At 44.3% G+C, this 15,905-nt stretch overlaps 1 protein-coding gene across 2 annotated transcripts in view; it reads left to right on the top strand.

Moving 5' to 3' along the window:
* Positions 1 to 944: 944 nt before the first annotated feature.
* LYN (LYN proto-oncogene, Src family tyrosine kinase) overlaps positions 945 to 15,905 on the top strand; it is a 308,727-nt gene continuing 293,766 nt past the window's right edge. Inside the window, exon 1 of one of the 2 annotated variants that reach the window (XM_085605606.1) lies at positions 945 to 1,482. The gene's annotated coding sequence lies outside the window, so the exon portion shown is untranslated. The remainder of the gene's footprint in view (positions 1,483 to 15,905) is intronic. The other variant, XM_085605607.1, reaches the window with a different exon arrangement.

The raw sequence follows: 15,905 nt of genomic DNA, 5'->3' as shown, positions 1-15,905 counted from the left end.
AAGAAGACAGTAGTGGTCTTGGTATTCTCAAACTTGTTTAAATGTGGGTTGGGGGAGATGTATTCGGATGTCACACACTTCGGGCATTAGGACCCTGGCGTCGCCATCAGGAGCCTGGCGACCCAGAGTGACCCTTCCACTATAGTCACCGAATCCTCTTGGACGTGGACTTGAAGTCAGGACTAGACAAAAGGAGAAGGGGGGCACTCGGATAGACTACCAGGAGCTAGGAAGACGAGTTGCTATTGCTATGTGGTTGGCAATGGTAAATATCCTGATTTTGAACAACATTGCTGTAAATCACCACCTGCTTCTAGTGTAACTCCTCCCTTGGGATGGGCCTCTACTAGAATGCTACAACCTGGATGGAACCCACCAATATGTGTGTGAGCATTGCTCCCATACGAGGTGCAATCAACCCTTAGAAAAGAACACTAGCTAGAGCCCCCGTCATACTTTTGATGTCTAAGTGCCATTGTGCCAAATATAAACCCCAGTTCTGATGAAATAAGGGTACAAGATAGCGCAGGGTCATCCAGTCCAGGTTTTCAGATTGTGTTTTTCTAAGCAACTTGCATTCTGGGACCTGTAGTAATGTTTCACTTAAATGAGGCCACTGGACTAGAACTCTTGATTAGAAACTTCTAGACTGAAATATGGAGTCCCTCCGTGGCATGGAGTGATCACTTGCCCCAGAAAAGCGGATATCTGTGCTTGTTAATGACATTTAACAACGCGTTTTTCAAACCTTTAGCAGGCGCACTATTCAAGAGAGGGCGCGAGTTCGTACAGTTTCAATGGCTTGATGTGGGCATAGCATTGCCAGATTGCTTCCCATCAAAGACGTAGGTTCCTTCACGTTTAGCAAACCAGTGCATTCTGGGAGTTGCAGTCTTCATTTGCTTCAGTGGAATCAATTGAACTTCACACACCTGACACCATGAACTCGTGACGGGAAAACCCCGAACTGAAAACTTGTAGCCCTTCGAACGAGGAGTCATCTGAGATGGAGATTTTTTTTTAGTAAGAGTGAATATGGAAAAAATCATAATGTTTGGTGTTAAGTCAGGAATTCCTACTTGCAGCCAGAGCGGGCACGCCTGCAGCACTAATAATTATTAAAACTCGGCAGAAGACAGACAGACAGACGTGCCTCCCCGGGGCACTAACTGTATGCAAATGCCCATTGTAGGTATCACACCAGGAAGTAGAGCTCAGAAAATATCCAGCGCAGCTCAAGCAACTTCCTCAAAGTGACCGGTGGCAGCAGAAACCCAGCTCGGACTGGCGCGCCGCATTCTCTGCTTTGGTGTCTTTTCTGCCTTTTTGCTGAGCTACTTTTAAAGCCCGGAGGTCTCCAGTTGTACGAAAGTCTTTCTTCCTGGGCTCTGCTGGAGGGAGAAGAGCCGGGCACTGGGTCTCCGTGGGTCTTGGAGTGTAACCCCGCAACCAGTCTTCAGACTTCACAGAGCCGCTAGAACAGTAAGTGTTTGTTTGTCGTTGTGTCTTCATAAACTATGCCTGAGCGGAGAAAGCAAACACTGTAGAGCGAGCGCTCTCCTCAAACAACTTACTAGCATTAGCAATGCTCCTTCTGGTCTGGACGTATGCCGGGCTCTGTGCGTGTGTTGGCCGGGTGTCTGGGTCAGCCGGTTGTGTGTAGCTTGTGTCTACCAGGCTGTATGCGTCCCACACACAAGGACAGCAGCCGCTGGGGGTATTTGGCTGTGATCGGTTTTTCGGTTCTGGAGGTGAGCTCAGATTTGGTGTTTTACGAGCCGCCTTACACCGGTGTTATTCGGCAGCGCCTGCCCCGGTCCTGGCTCTGTGCTCCAGGTCTCGGAGCAGGGCTGGCTCTGTGCTCCAGGTCTGTGCCCGGTCAGATCACGCTCAGAGCAACTAGGAGCGCGCGCACAGCCCCGGCCCACAGACACACAGCGAGCCCTTTCATTCACGGCAGCTCGACTGACTGTCAATACCGGCCCTGGCTCAACGCCGAGCAAAGGCAGGTGCATCAGTGGGCGAGAGATTACAACAAGCGGCGTGAGAACGACAGTGCCCACGAGTTATTCTCTCGCAGGGGAGGGCAGGAACTGTCACCTTTCCTGGGTCTATAAGTAAACAGCCAGCCCAGCCCAGCTCAGCATCGGGTGGCATTTTGGTACTTGCAGTTTTCCTCATTTTATTGGGGTAAACGACGGACTACATGTCCTGAAACCTGACTGAGCTTCCAAAACAAGGAATTCCGAAACTGGAGAGGCAGTGTAAAGACCCTACCTTGCCCTGGGGCCGTGGGGAACACCTGTACTTGCACGGTGTAGAGGAGGTGTGTGGCAATATACGTGAATGCATTCTGGTGAAATCTGACACTACATCCCCCGTTGTTTCACCTGAGACGTCGCCAGAATTCCACATGTTCATGAAGTGTTGAGGTAGAGAGAGGCGCGGTGTATTTAGGTGTTTAACTTGCCACTTGGACCCGTATTTCTCAACACGTTCACGTTGTGAAGTCGAGCCCAGAGTTCTCTTTTGTATGTGTCATGCCCTGCACCTGCTTCCAAATCTGTCTGGCTTCCGCTTTATTAGGTATTTCTTAAGTTTGTGGCACCGGTACATTTTGTCTTTACTAAATGTCATGTGCAGGATATATGTTCCTGAATCCTTAGACATTACAAAGTATTTTTAACTGTGTGGAGTCGCAGTGGTTCGCTTAGCCTTCAACCTCCTTATTATGCACAATGAATTTAGTGACGAGAGATGCCTCTATGTCAGCGGGAGATCACTTTTCTGTCCTCCGACTTTGTGTATATATATATATATAAGTGCATTCTGGGAGTTGTGGTTATAGTTCATTTTAATTGAGCTAATTGGACCAACCCATCAGATAATGTTACGTGAATGCAAAGTCCAAGAATGAAAAAGTGGTGTCTGGTGACTCGTACATACAGTGTAAAAAAAAAAAACGCCTTGACGTTGAAATCGCTATTAAGCGGCCGTGTGTACTCCTGCAACCTTATCTCGGCAGGCTGCTGCAGCCCAGCCCATGACTGTCAAGTGCTTCCCTTTCTCTCTTCATGGGTAGGACTGTGTAGCTCTCATTTCCGAATTCCCCACCCCTGGGCTAGGAGTTAATATTCTAAAGAAGGCAAGGTTGTCTGGGTTCATAGGTATGTGTTTAACCTGTGGATTCTGGTTTGACATATGTGAACACCGGTGTCAGTGAGTCCAGGTGTTTGTGGGGAACACGATGATGCACAGACTTCCCTTAAAACGGCGATTACCTCACGGGGTGGGAGTTCAACCAATCGTATTGCGCATGAATCCCATAAGGCTTGCCAAGGTCCTTCTGGGGGTGTTCAGCTCTCTGGTGTTGCCAGAGGCGTTTTTTTCATGTCGACATAACATCTTTCCATATTGTTTTTTAATGGTGAGTTAACTTTTTTTCCTGTTAAAGTATCATTAGCGTTGTTTACATGTTGAGGCTTGCGTGTGTATCTCTGTTACTGATTTCTGTTGTGCTTTTTAAATGTTTGTGTTCCATTTCGTGAGTTTGACACCATGGCATTTTCGTGTTTACCGTGTCTAATTTTTCCGTCGGTAATCCATGGGCTGTCTCTGAAGTGAGGGCAGCTACGGGCGAGGTCCTTTCACTTGGACGCACTCTCTTTCTCTCCCTCTCAACACTGACCGCAGCCACAGTGCTGGGGCAACCAGCTATGCTCTGCAAGCAAACAGAAAACACAACAAACACTGGGATCAACCAACAAATGCCACACCTAGCTGACATGTGAGTCGAAACAAAGCAACAAAGACTACATTAAAAAAAAAACTTGGAACACATTTTAGACAAACTTCATCTCTCAGTGTGGGAGCAACTGGAGGGTACCCCAAAACTGAGAACCCCTAAATTCACCTCAATAAGATTTCCAACAATTTACTGTCTCGGAGACAGCGTTCAACCGCAGTTTCATGAGGAAATATCTCCCTGCTTTATAGCACCTCCCAAAACACACACAAATCTAAATTAACAGGATTAGTCTGGATCCAAGACCACAGAGACAGGGCACAGTCCTGGCAGTGCCCACGAGGAGGTTCAAATCAATAAATATGTGGTTTTCAATGATGCAGAGAATCCTAAGGGGTCTGATCCTAAAGGGGATTAGGTAAGATATTTGGGTCCAGAGTATGTCTGCAATTCACAAGCCGTACATCTCTTTTTACAACACAATTTTGGTGGTTGCTAAATGCGGGCACACTTCGCTAATTGATCAAAGTCACATTCATTCTTAGATTAGAGTATTAGGGTCTTGACGAATTGCCATAGATCATTTGATTGAATAAAGGGCAAGGAACATGTTGACCAGTTATTGAGAATAAGATGGAACATTGCCTTCCTTTATATTCCACTCAGTTTTTATTCATTAACCAGGAGCTCCAAAATAATAAATAATTATTGTAGGGTTCTAATTTTATTTCCACTTTCCTCACCTATCTACACATTCATAAAAAGCCTTTCCCCTTCGAGTAAACTTCATGAACGACCAGACAAGTAAAGGAAGTCCGGCAAGAGCCCCTTTCAGGGGCTCGTTGGGCATTGTAGCGCCGGCCCAACGAGGAGCTGCTAGATGATGGCTCATGCCACCCTTGTTGGTGGGTGATGGCTCTTGCTCCGAAATTTAAATATTTTGGGTGTCCTTTATTCCACCTAGGGACACTAGTGGTGTTTACGTGGGCCATATTCTGCACTTTTCGACAGTATTCGGAGTGTGTATGCTGGACCTTCATTACTCACTGTCTCTCCAATTGTCTATAACGATAGAATAATTTTAGTGCCAGGCTAGTACTCAGATTTGGTGTTTCCAGTGGCAGCCCTCTCAGTCTTTCAACGATGATGACCAGTGATACCTGGTGAGGTTAAATGTCCTAGTTCAGGGCTTTATTTATCGTCCAGCAGATCACAATCTTCATTCTGGCTTGGGTAACAAGCCAATGTGATTCCTGTAGTGGTGGTGAAATGCGGTTAGATTTACTCTTTGTAGATATGAGTCTATCCATAACATGAAATATTACCTTGATTGGTGTTAACGATATCTGGGAAAAGCAAGGTAAAATTGTGTTGCGGGAGCCTAAAAGTGAGATGCGCACCTGTTTTCAGCTCATTTTGGTGTTGAAAGATGCTTAATTTTCTTCGGAGTATAGAAAAAAACTGCTTGAGTGAGCGAATTTGTAGATGTGCAGTTTTAATGGTGGCCTGTTTTTAGTGGTTGGGGAAGATAGGGATTTCACAAACGATTAAAAGGATGGATGGAAATAGTTCGCGTTGATTCAGGAGAGCAGTGTGATATTCATGTGAATTGCTAGAATAACCACATTTATGTTGAGAATTTGTTAGCCTTCTTTTACATATCTAATATAACTTTGTCCTTTGTGTAAACAACAAAGTGATTGTAAACAATTGGTGCAGGGTGCTGTTTACATTAGTTACTACATCGCTCATTAAATTCCTCATTAATGTGTAGAGTGCTGATGTTACTGATTGTTTTATGGTCCAGCCTACAACCCATGGATCAGGGCATTAGACTTGAAAGTGATGGCCCCAGCCAGTTGTTCAAGATATGAAATTTGAGCTTGAGTAACTGATTCAGCCCCTTTCAGTTAGGCTTTGGCCATGCTAAAGTCCCACCCCTACCATCCAGCCACTGCTGACCATAAGCAAGTGTCGCTTACTGTGTGGCCTCGGGACAACTTAAATGCTTGAGGTCCCAAATGCAACGAGGGAGAAGGTGTGAAAGTAGAATTTGCCAAAAGGGGATATTATGCGAAGGGGAAGTGCCCAATCTATCACAGAAAACTGCCAGGTGCACGTTGATATTGCAAAAAAGATCATGGTTTTGGCTCGCCTTTAAAAACAAGGAAGACCCATATATTCATTAAGTCTTGATGCAACTGCAGGGGTTACAAACTGTCCACAGACTGCATATCAAATCTAATATTCAATTTGCTTATGATATTCTGGGGTTTACAGATACTTGCAGGTGTACCCAAAATGTTGTATGAGAGCCAAACTGTTCTTTTAGCACTGTAGAAGAATTCTAGGCGCCTTACTGGGAACTCTCCCAAGAAGGAGGTCCTGGCAGCAGGCCTAGAGTCACCTTGGGGATTTACTGGATCCAAGGATCAGACTTCATTTGGTATTAGTAAGCCCCATTTTTGGCAGAATGTGGGCATCTTGCTTGGCTAGGTTTTAGTTCTTTGCATGTGTTGTATGGAGTTTGAAAACGGCCTTTCTTTGCCAGAGTTGCAGACCAAGTGACGTTTCAAATTCCCTAAGTTTCCAATGCCCTTAATGAATCGCCAAAGACCTAGAATTGAAATCTTTTAAAGCACCACAACCTCCCATCACTGTTTGCTTGAGGCGTTCCGGGTTGCTTGAAGGCGCGAACTCCCCAAGTTACCTGTTAGTTGTGCCTTCTAGGATTTGTCTTACACCTTTCTCCAGTGTGATGGTGCTGAGAAAGAGAATGTACCTGAGCCCCAACCCCACTTTCACCCCGTATTGTTCATGTGCTTGTCTAGCTGACCCACGCAGGTAGTGAGCTAACACATCCTGCTTCTGTGGATTGTGAGTGGGTATCCTTCCACAGACTTACTGCTCCGCCTAAATCAACCCTCTTCTGAGGGGCACACTGAGGGAGACTGTGGAGTTGGGATTCCTCCCCTATTTGATCTTATTTTGCAAGCTGGACTGCTTCTGGATTTTCTTTTTTGCTTCCCTTTGGAGCCTACGCCCTATGCATTCTGCTCAGTGTGGCACTCTCCTGCGCATGTCCATCTTCCATGCACAGCGAGTTGGACTCACTTGCGGGGGAGCCTGATTGATTCTTAAAGTTCATTGAGCAACTATATGCCACAGTATTTTAGCTCGCTAAAGAAAACCTTCCTGTGTACCACACAATACTTTTACGTTGGACTGACACCATGGTTTGGTTCTAGTTAATATTTTACTTCCTTGTGTTTTTATCTCATTTGCATCCCAAACCGTATGTTATTATTTTTGTTTCGCTTCTACTGTTCAAAGACCAGTTCGCTATGTATAATTCTCGTTACTTCAAGTTTGCCTTTTTAGGTACCATAACTTGTTTGTATTCCTGGGTATGCACTTTGTATTCCAACACTTTTATTACTTTGTTTCTCTTTATTTAGCTGTTTTGTGCTGGGCCAGCTACCAACATTCACACCCTTGGTGAGTCTAAGGAAGAAATTGTTCTCCTTGTGCATGTGCTCGATCGAAGCCTAGCGATACCAAAGGGGATGATGGACGGAGCGTTAGAGCATATCAAACACTCACCCCCAGTCAACTGATCTGGGTTTAATCCATCATCATTCTTTAGCTCACTCCACCACCTCAGTTCAGACATGGCCATATGCAAATCAGTCTGACCCTGTGCCTCATGGGAACAGTCCACCCGAACTGCCAAGCCATGTCTTCCCTGGACCGGAAACAAGCATCCTGGGACCGGTTTCGGGTTCATAACCCTCGTCAGCCAGGCTATCTTGGATCCAGTGGCAAAATGAGCAAGGGACCCTCGGCTGGGCATACCCTGCCAACTTAGGGCGAACAAAGCGATACCAAAGGGGATGATGGACGAAGCGTTAGAGCAAATCAAACACTCACTCGATCGAAGCCTAGGCCTTGTGTGAAACTCTCCCGCTGCCTCACAGGAGCTCTTGGATACAAGCGCTCTCGGAGCCCTGGTGCAGCTGGTTCATGTTTGCTGGTTCCAAATCTGCCTCCCAGGCTTGCAGGATATGCCTCACTTTCCTTTCTTCCACGATACCTCAAATAACAAACTGTACCGTATCTGTGGAACACTACGGTCGCCATCTTATTCTGCGCGGCAGATTGCATGTTCTACATTCCTTAGGGCTTGCTCACAGTACTAGTTCAAGGACACTGTTCACTGTGTTCATCCCCGGTTTCTCTAGGATACAATTAGCTGTCAGAAGCCTGTAATCTGCAAGTGTAATGTGCCAATTTCTGTGCAGTGCTTCGATGCCCTGGAACTCTGGTCGGTGCTGTAACCTATCTGAATGCTGATATGAGTCACAGATAAAGGCTATTCCAGTCTGTTTGCCGAATGAAGTTAAGGAGTCCCCTGGGGACCTGGCTGCTCCCAACATAACTCACAAGCTTGACTGCTGGGTACCACCTGGGAATTCCTCTCTGCCTAGCTCCTGTCTCACTGCTCCTCGCCAGTGAGCATCTTTCTTCGGCTTGGTCATGCAGGATGTGATGAGGGGGTGAATATACACACCACGCCCTATGTCCTTCTTGCCAGCAGGCAGCCTTCCGCCTTTTCCTGGAACTACTGAAGAGCCAGGCTTACATAATGAAAAGCTCACAATAGTTTACCTGTGTGTACACCTTTATGCACCCAGTGTAACATTCACGAGCAGAGATTTCAGGATCTTTTTGCTGTGCACGGTTAAAAAACGACAAAATGGAAACTCCAACACATTTTAATACCACAAACTTTGGATAAATTACTGATAGTAAAAACATAAAATGAATTACTGGTTGGTGCAATCCACACGAAGAAATCACAGGGCAGGACAGTTGAATGTAATTTCATTTTTACGTTCACCTCGGTGAAGGCCCAGGAACCACGAGAGCCACCTGCACCCTCGCCCTGCGGTACAGCAGCTTCAGGTCCTCTTTTCTAACCAGGACAGGCATACGTTTCATCTTCTGTTGAATGGCGCACTGTTTATCGCTACGTTGTTCTTGTATTTCTTCAAAAGGAAATAAATAGCTCGAGAAGTATGTTTGCTGATTTAATAAACCATTTTAAGATCAGCCCCACAGTGCTGATGCTCATGGGACAACCCCATTCCAAGAGTCAAGAGGATAACAAAGGTAAAAACAACTGGACGCCAGCGTTGGCCAAGAAGGAGCCTTCGCCAGAAGATCCAAGGATACGCACCTGCCGCTGCTCACCTACGCGCCTTGGCTGTTAAGATGCCACAGTATATATTTGCCACAGTCTATATCTGTGTGTGGTCTTTGCTTGAGATGCTCATCTTCTAGACATAGAATGACCAACCACAAGCCTTTCCCATACCTGCCAACTTGAAGAACAATATCACAGTGTGAGGAGGTGCGGGGCCTGGTGCCGAGAACTACCTACGAGGCACTTTTGAACCCAAGCCCACCTCTGTCAAAAAAAATAGGAGCTTGCTGAGGTTGGTGCCCATGTCCACTCCTCGGGAGTTTTCACACCCCTTCATGGATGTCGGAAGTTTAAAACCTTGGAAAACCACTATTTACAATTGTTTTCAGCTTGTTTTTCCTGCCACTCTGTGATATTGGCTCCTCACTGGGAGACTCGGTGATGGGAGTCGATACCATGTGGCACCGTGTGAGTTGGCAGGTATGCCTCACTAAGATAGAAGGTGGCCTGGTGGGTCTTCTTTGGGGATGAGCTGTCTCGGTGACCCAGGGCTTTATTTGGTATGAAAAAAGTGGGGGGGGGGGGGGGGCTGGGCAAAGGGGGAGGAAGGGTCCCTAAAAGGACCGTGTAATTAGGAATCCATTCCAAGGGGCATGGCCTATAGCATTGAGTGTGGCTTAATGTAAAGTAAAGCCCTGTGCTTCCCGTAATACCAGCAAACCAGTATTTTGGCGTGCCTCCGTGAGATTTCATCAGGCATGTCACACAGTAACAGACCTACACCTAAAGCAAGCCAAACCTGTTGGCTTTACCAATGGTTGTTACTAATATCCGATAAATTAGTGACAGCAATGATTAGGTTATGAACACCTAGAATTGCAAATATTTTATTGTTGAAAATGAGTGAATTCAAGATTAGAAGCTCTGTGGAATGCGTGGTAGTCTTTGGAGTATTTCATCCATGCCTTTTCTTTCGGTCACACCATTTACCTCTGTAGTCTCTCTGTTAGACACCTATACCCCTTTTCGCCCCCATTTTCTGAAATGTGCCGTTTACTCCATATCATCTCTTTCCTCTGTGTACCCTCTTTTCAGTCTTTCCTGCAAGTATTAATTCGCATTTCCTTCACTTCCCGGTCAACCTACAAACACTTTGCTCCCATTCACCCGTCAGCACTGCCTTCATTTTCTTTGACTTTCGTAGTATCATTATCCCACAGCTCAGTACCACATCCTTACACTTTCACATAGAATTGCAATTGGCACACATGGCCATTGCTCAGTGCGCTCTGAAGAGAGTCCAAAGATTGGATAAACAATTATTCTGTACCCTTTATAACCTGCTGACAGGCACTGTGAGAAACTCGCACTGCCTTCAGCCCCGACTTCAAAACTCCCAATTGTGGTTGGCTATAAACACCCATCCACATCCTGTCACCTAGAGCCGACTCAGTTCACATTAAGCACTATACAAGATTAACATGCTGCAGAAAAACACAACATTGTTGAAAAAGCAAACTGGGAATGCAAGATTAAGTTATTGCTTAATTTGAGCCAGTGGTTTCAGGTGCTGATCACCGGCACCTAATTGCTAGCACTGGCGCTTATGATAGTCTACCACATGGTGGTGCTGTTTGGCTGATTTAGGTATGAGCACAACAGCTGTTTATTAGTTGAATTCACATTTTCAATAACTAATACCTGCCTCCCAAACCATTCTTATAGCTTTGGGGGCCTGGAATACTATCCATTGATGTCACACTTCTAACAGTATGATGGTTAGTAGCTGTGTTTGTACTGTCATTGACATCTGGCAGGGGCACTGTGTGGTGCAAGCTGCAGTGGCCTCCCAATGAGAGCCCCAGCACCTTTTTTTTTATTTTTATTTTTTTTTAAAACAAATTAAGCACTGGATTAAGTAAAACGTGTGAAATGTAAGCAGGAATGACCTTAACAGTTTTTAGTCCTTATTCACCTGATCAGTGTTTTTTGCCTGTAAAGAACATCATATCAGGACCCGAGAGGGACCCGTTTCAATGTCCGTTTCTAATTACTACCTGGTCTGAGAGACGGAGGGATCCAGCCCAATTAAAGCCCTGGGTGATCCTGAATGTGTTTGAGTAAATATACTGACCTTGGTCCCCAAAATGTGTCTGAGCGCTGAGCATCAAATCAGACACTTAAAAGGCTCTCCAGTAGCTTTTTTTTGTTTAAAGTGATTTATAATAGTCGTGTCTTTGTACTATGAATGATCAGTTTGATGGGACTGACGGAGCACAATGCAGCATTATTATGCGATATTCACACTTGTGATTCCACAAATAAATTGCAAAAACAGCTTGTGTTGCTTGTTGAAGCATCTCCAATACAAGTAAACTTTGTTGCTCTGGCACATACAGTGATGAGCTGTGTTTCAGGGAGTGAAAGCACAGCTTCTCAGTGCTACACTGTTATTTTTCATAATCGTTGACAAACATGTAGCTTCACTTTTACTGTAACATTGCAAATCCTGTCCTTGGAGAACTCAATGTGCACTCTTGTGGGTGGATTCTGTTCCTAGTACTGAAAAAACTACATTTTCTGGAGGGTTACTGGAATGCTGCTGCCGTACCTTTAATCACTAATGAAAAGTATGGCTATGGCATTCAGAAGAAAATACCATAAGAACAAGACTTTATATTGTCCAGAAAATGAGAGCAGCACAGGCAAAGTCAATAGGTTGCTACTCTAAAAGGCCGGGCACTTGGATTTCCCAATGCTTTTTTCCAACCCAATGCACGCGAATGGCTAGCAATGATGTAATGGGGTTTCCATTAAAGATAACCCACTCCAAGATGGCTGCCCATGTGCACAAATTTCTTTCAACGTTCTTGCGTATATCTGATGAGAGTGCGGATCATTTTTAATGTACTGATCAAATGTGGTATGCGGCCATGCTAGACCAGTACATTTTTAAAAGTTGCACTTAAAAGGCGCAAGTGGTCTGACAGCACTTTGCAGCTGCCAGGCCCTTGTCAAATACCAAAAACAAAGATAAAATATGTATCAACATAAGAAGCAGATGAGAAGTTGGACATGGAGCGGGGCATGCAGCACTGGAAAGCAGGGAATGGGCTGAAAAGAGAAGGGGATGGGAGGAGTTTGTAGAGAGACTAACAATACATGCACTCCCTTGTAGTGCTGAATGTTTCATTGAAAAAGAGTCCCATCAGACATGTAGTGGAAGGATACAATTCTATCAATAAGAGCACTGTGAGACCGAAATGCTCCTGGGATGGACAAACCCAACAATAGGGAGGAAAGCCATCTAATCGACAGCAGTGATACGGGATAGACAACCCATCCAGTTTTAAGAAAGTGGCTGAATGGCCACTCTGTGTATATGTAATGTATTGGAACCAGTAGGTAGAAAAGCAGACACATTTTCTGTATATGAGATCTAAAGCTAGTGTCTATGTCAAAGTGAGATCACACGCGCTGTCAGTGAGGTGACACAGCAGGTCCAGTTTTAGTGAAGTAACCATGCCATTAACCAAAAGAATGAACTTTCCGTAAGTCTACAATTAAATCACTGACTGGGCCTTCACTTCAAGTTGTGCAGCTTCCTAAAGCTGCTAGTGCGTGCGTTTCATAATTCTTATTTTTGCATTGTAGCTTAATACATTATGCTGTTTGGTCCACGTGCCCAAAAGCAAGTGGGAGCTTTGTCAAGGTTACTCTCTGAAGATCACATTGTGTCCTAACTTCCCAGTCAGAACATCCTTTGTGCAGATGTTGCATTTTTGTCCAGTGCTGCTGAAAACCGAAGCACTACTCTACATATCTCAATGTAAACTTGTGACAACTAATTTAAAGAGGGCATTGTAAGCCATTTCCTACTAAAAATATCTTGGTTTTGACTGAGGCAGCCTCTTCTGTTCATGCGGCTGTGCAACTCGTTTGATGACCTGCAAAGTGCGGGCCATCTCTCTTCATGCATTCATATACGGTGTGCACATGGAACGGAGCACACACGAGTGCTGCACGCTAAATTTGAGAAAAGTTCAAAAGGAACCTTAAAACATTAATAATGGGTGTGCGCCAGGAATATGTCTTGTGAAGCAGCCTCTTTGCCCCCATGTCCAGCCCAACCTCCCACCACACTTCTATGAAGTCTGCCATGTGACAATCTTGTGGTTTTTTTTTCTTTTCTTGAAGTACTTACCTGTTAAGCCAGCGGCGAGGTCTAGTCCTGGCCCTACACAATACTTTGGGTGATGACGACATGGTCTTGGATAAAGCTAAGGTTTTTGCCTAATGTTCCTGGGCCTGTTGCAAGAGTTGACGCTTGTCATCCAGAGTTTATTCAGATAATGATAACTCATGCTAGGTAGTTTCACTCATTCCTGGAAGGCTACCAATTTGTTGTCGCAGGGATTTACAGGCCTCTGAAATTATCCTCTGTGGTGTTCTACCATAGGGGTTTGCTCTCGTGGTCTTTGACAGTCACGTGATGAGACTGCTCAGACGATGATATCGCTGACCATACTCCCCATTGAGAAACATGTCGAGGAGATTGTGGCTGCAGTGATGATTTTTTTCCAGATCTTTGTGGTAGTTGGCAATTGAGAGGAGAGATAACTGGTTGAACCTGAATGCCTCCTAACCGAAGGTGTTCCTAGTTGGCACTGAGTCAAAACGAAAATCCCTGAGCACACAAAACGAAATTACCATGCAGTGCCGTGTCACTTAGTATAAAAGGGTAGGACAGAGTATGAACCGTGTCTGGGAGAGCTCTTGGCAATGAAGTTACATTTTACTGCACTTTTTCATTTCGCTTTTTTTCCCCCAACCTTCCGTTACACTTACTTATTCATGGCAAAGCGGCATGGAAGAGAAACTCGCCGACATACAACACATTGCACTTGTTGCCTAAGCATGGATAAATGTACCAGCCTAGGCTTTGGGCAAGGATCTAAAAGTATTGAAAATACAAAAAAAAATATGACGTTGTCGCAGGGCGGCGATTTTGGACTCCTTCAGTAAAACAGTATTCAAGAAGGAAAGTGGAGAAATCAAACTGGGATTACACAGAACTAGACCATATATCCTGTTGCCTCCTCCAACGCGTGGTCTGTCTAACACAGATGGTGTTGGCCTCACTTGCTCTGTAAATGTAGCATGCTCTTGTCTGTAAAGGATGTACATTTTCCACTTGTTGTGTCCCTGCCTGAATAAGGGACCTATGTGGGATTGAAGACCACAAATTTACCCTATAGAGGGTTGGTAAACTGTTAACTTAATACCCTGATTCCTGTAGTCAATGCGCCCTGAAGATAAACCAGACGGAGGGGCTGGGGGTCAGGGTGGGTAGTGTGATGTTGGAAGTGGTGATGTCTGATATCTGAAGATGCTGTGGGTGAATTTTTGATGCTCCTATCTCCAGACCTCATCTTGCACTTTGTTGACAAACCAGCCAGTCAGTGCTTGTTTCAACAAGAGGATGCCGGCGCATCATGTCCTTGTCAAGCGCAAAACATGGCCAGGCTATCAACATCTAACTGTAGTACAAAGAGTGAAGGCTCATCGTATCGTTGTAATAAGTTGAGCTCCATCTACCATAACTACAAGCAGTAAGAGAGGAACTTTCTCGGTCTATAAATCTGGTCAAAAAGTTAAGTCTAATAACGTAATTAAAAGAGCGAGTGCCTGCGCCGCACCACTATTGACATCTGAGCCTACTGCTTAAAACACCAGAGACCTACTCATAAAAACTACAGTGTTCAAAATCTTGGAATACTTGGATCATAAAAGGAAGGATTGTGAAAACTGTTCTGATCTCAAATTAACCATGTCGGGTTAAGCGAATGTCCTAAAAATTAACATACTACCCAGTTAAGCTGTATATCTTACATATTGCCAGGAAGTCATGTTGTCTACATTCACAGAGCCCTTGGTGGATTTATTCAGGGGCCTAAAAAAAAAAGGCCAGGGTCTCATAAAAGGTATCTTATTCATTTTCATCAACCAATTTTCTGATTGGCTTCGAGGAGGGGAGGACAAGGCTTATTATTACGTGAATCCAATTTATAAATATGTAATATTTGTTCAATATAACTTTCAATAACAACACATTCGACCTTGGAGTAACTGAAGGAATTGTCTTGACAATTAGAATGTGGGAAGTGACTGCATCAATGGTGTAGCAACCTATAGGTATTTATGTATCAAATATGTAATGGTGCAACTCTGCATTTCAACATAAGCATATGCTCTTACGGAATACCTGGATACCTTGAGGCATCTTATCGCTTCACCAAGTATAAAATAAATGGCACTATGCAGCTTTGAAAACTTTCAAAAAAATTATGGACGAACTTAATGACCAAGATAGTCAAAGATATGACATTTGGAAACCATTGATTGGAGACCTGATGGAATTCTATTCTCGTTCAATATTACCTGAATATAACTAATCTTGTAAATGTGCAGTCTGCCTGTTTCTGTCAACATATATTAATGCATCATTTCAATGACGTACACATCTTTACAAAACAGAGGGATAGATGGCTCTCAGAACAGAGTATCTGATTGCTTATGGGTATTGTATTAATATTGCCAAATAAAGATTTTGTTCATCATGAGACATTTCTTACTCTAGCAAAAATGCTCTTCTAAGTGTTGGACCAGGCTAAATTATACCAGTTTGGCATCAAAGAAGATGCATAGGTCTGCAATTTGGCAAATGCCACTTTTGTACATTTATTTTGGCTTTATTGGAGGGTGTATATACTCTTGTGAGAAATTATGCACATAATCTAATTAGTCAATAGGATATAAATTAGGGATTATAGGAAATGATTCGTGTTTAGCAGGATGAACAAATTCGCAGCAGTGTTCGACACGTTATTAGGACTGGTCTTTCAGTGGCAAACAAAAGTATTTCAATAGTTTAAAAGGTACAGGATCTCAGTC

The sequence above is a fragment of the Triturus cristatus genome, chromosome 5_1 (genome assembly GCF_964204655.1).
Source record: "Triturus cristatus chromosome 5_1, aTriCri1.1, whole genome shotgun sequence".
Classification (NCBI taxonomy): domain Eukaryota; kingdom Metazoa; phylum Chordata; class Amphibia; order Caudata; family Salamandridae; genus Triturus; species Triturus cristatus.
Note: the sequence above shows the minus strand (reverse complement) of the source record. Positions and strands in the feature narration are given on the sequence as shown.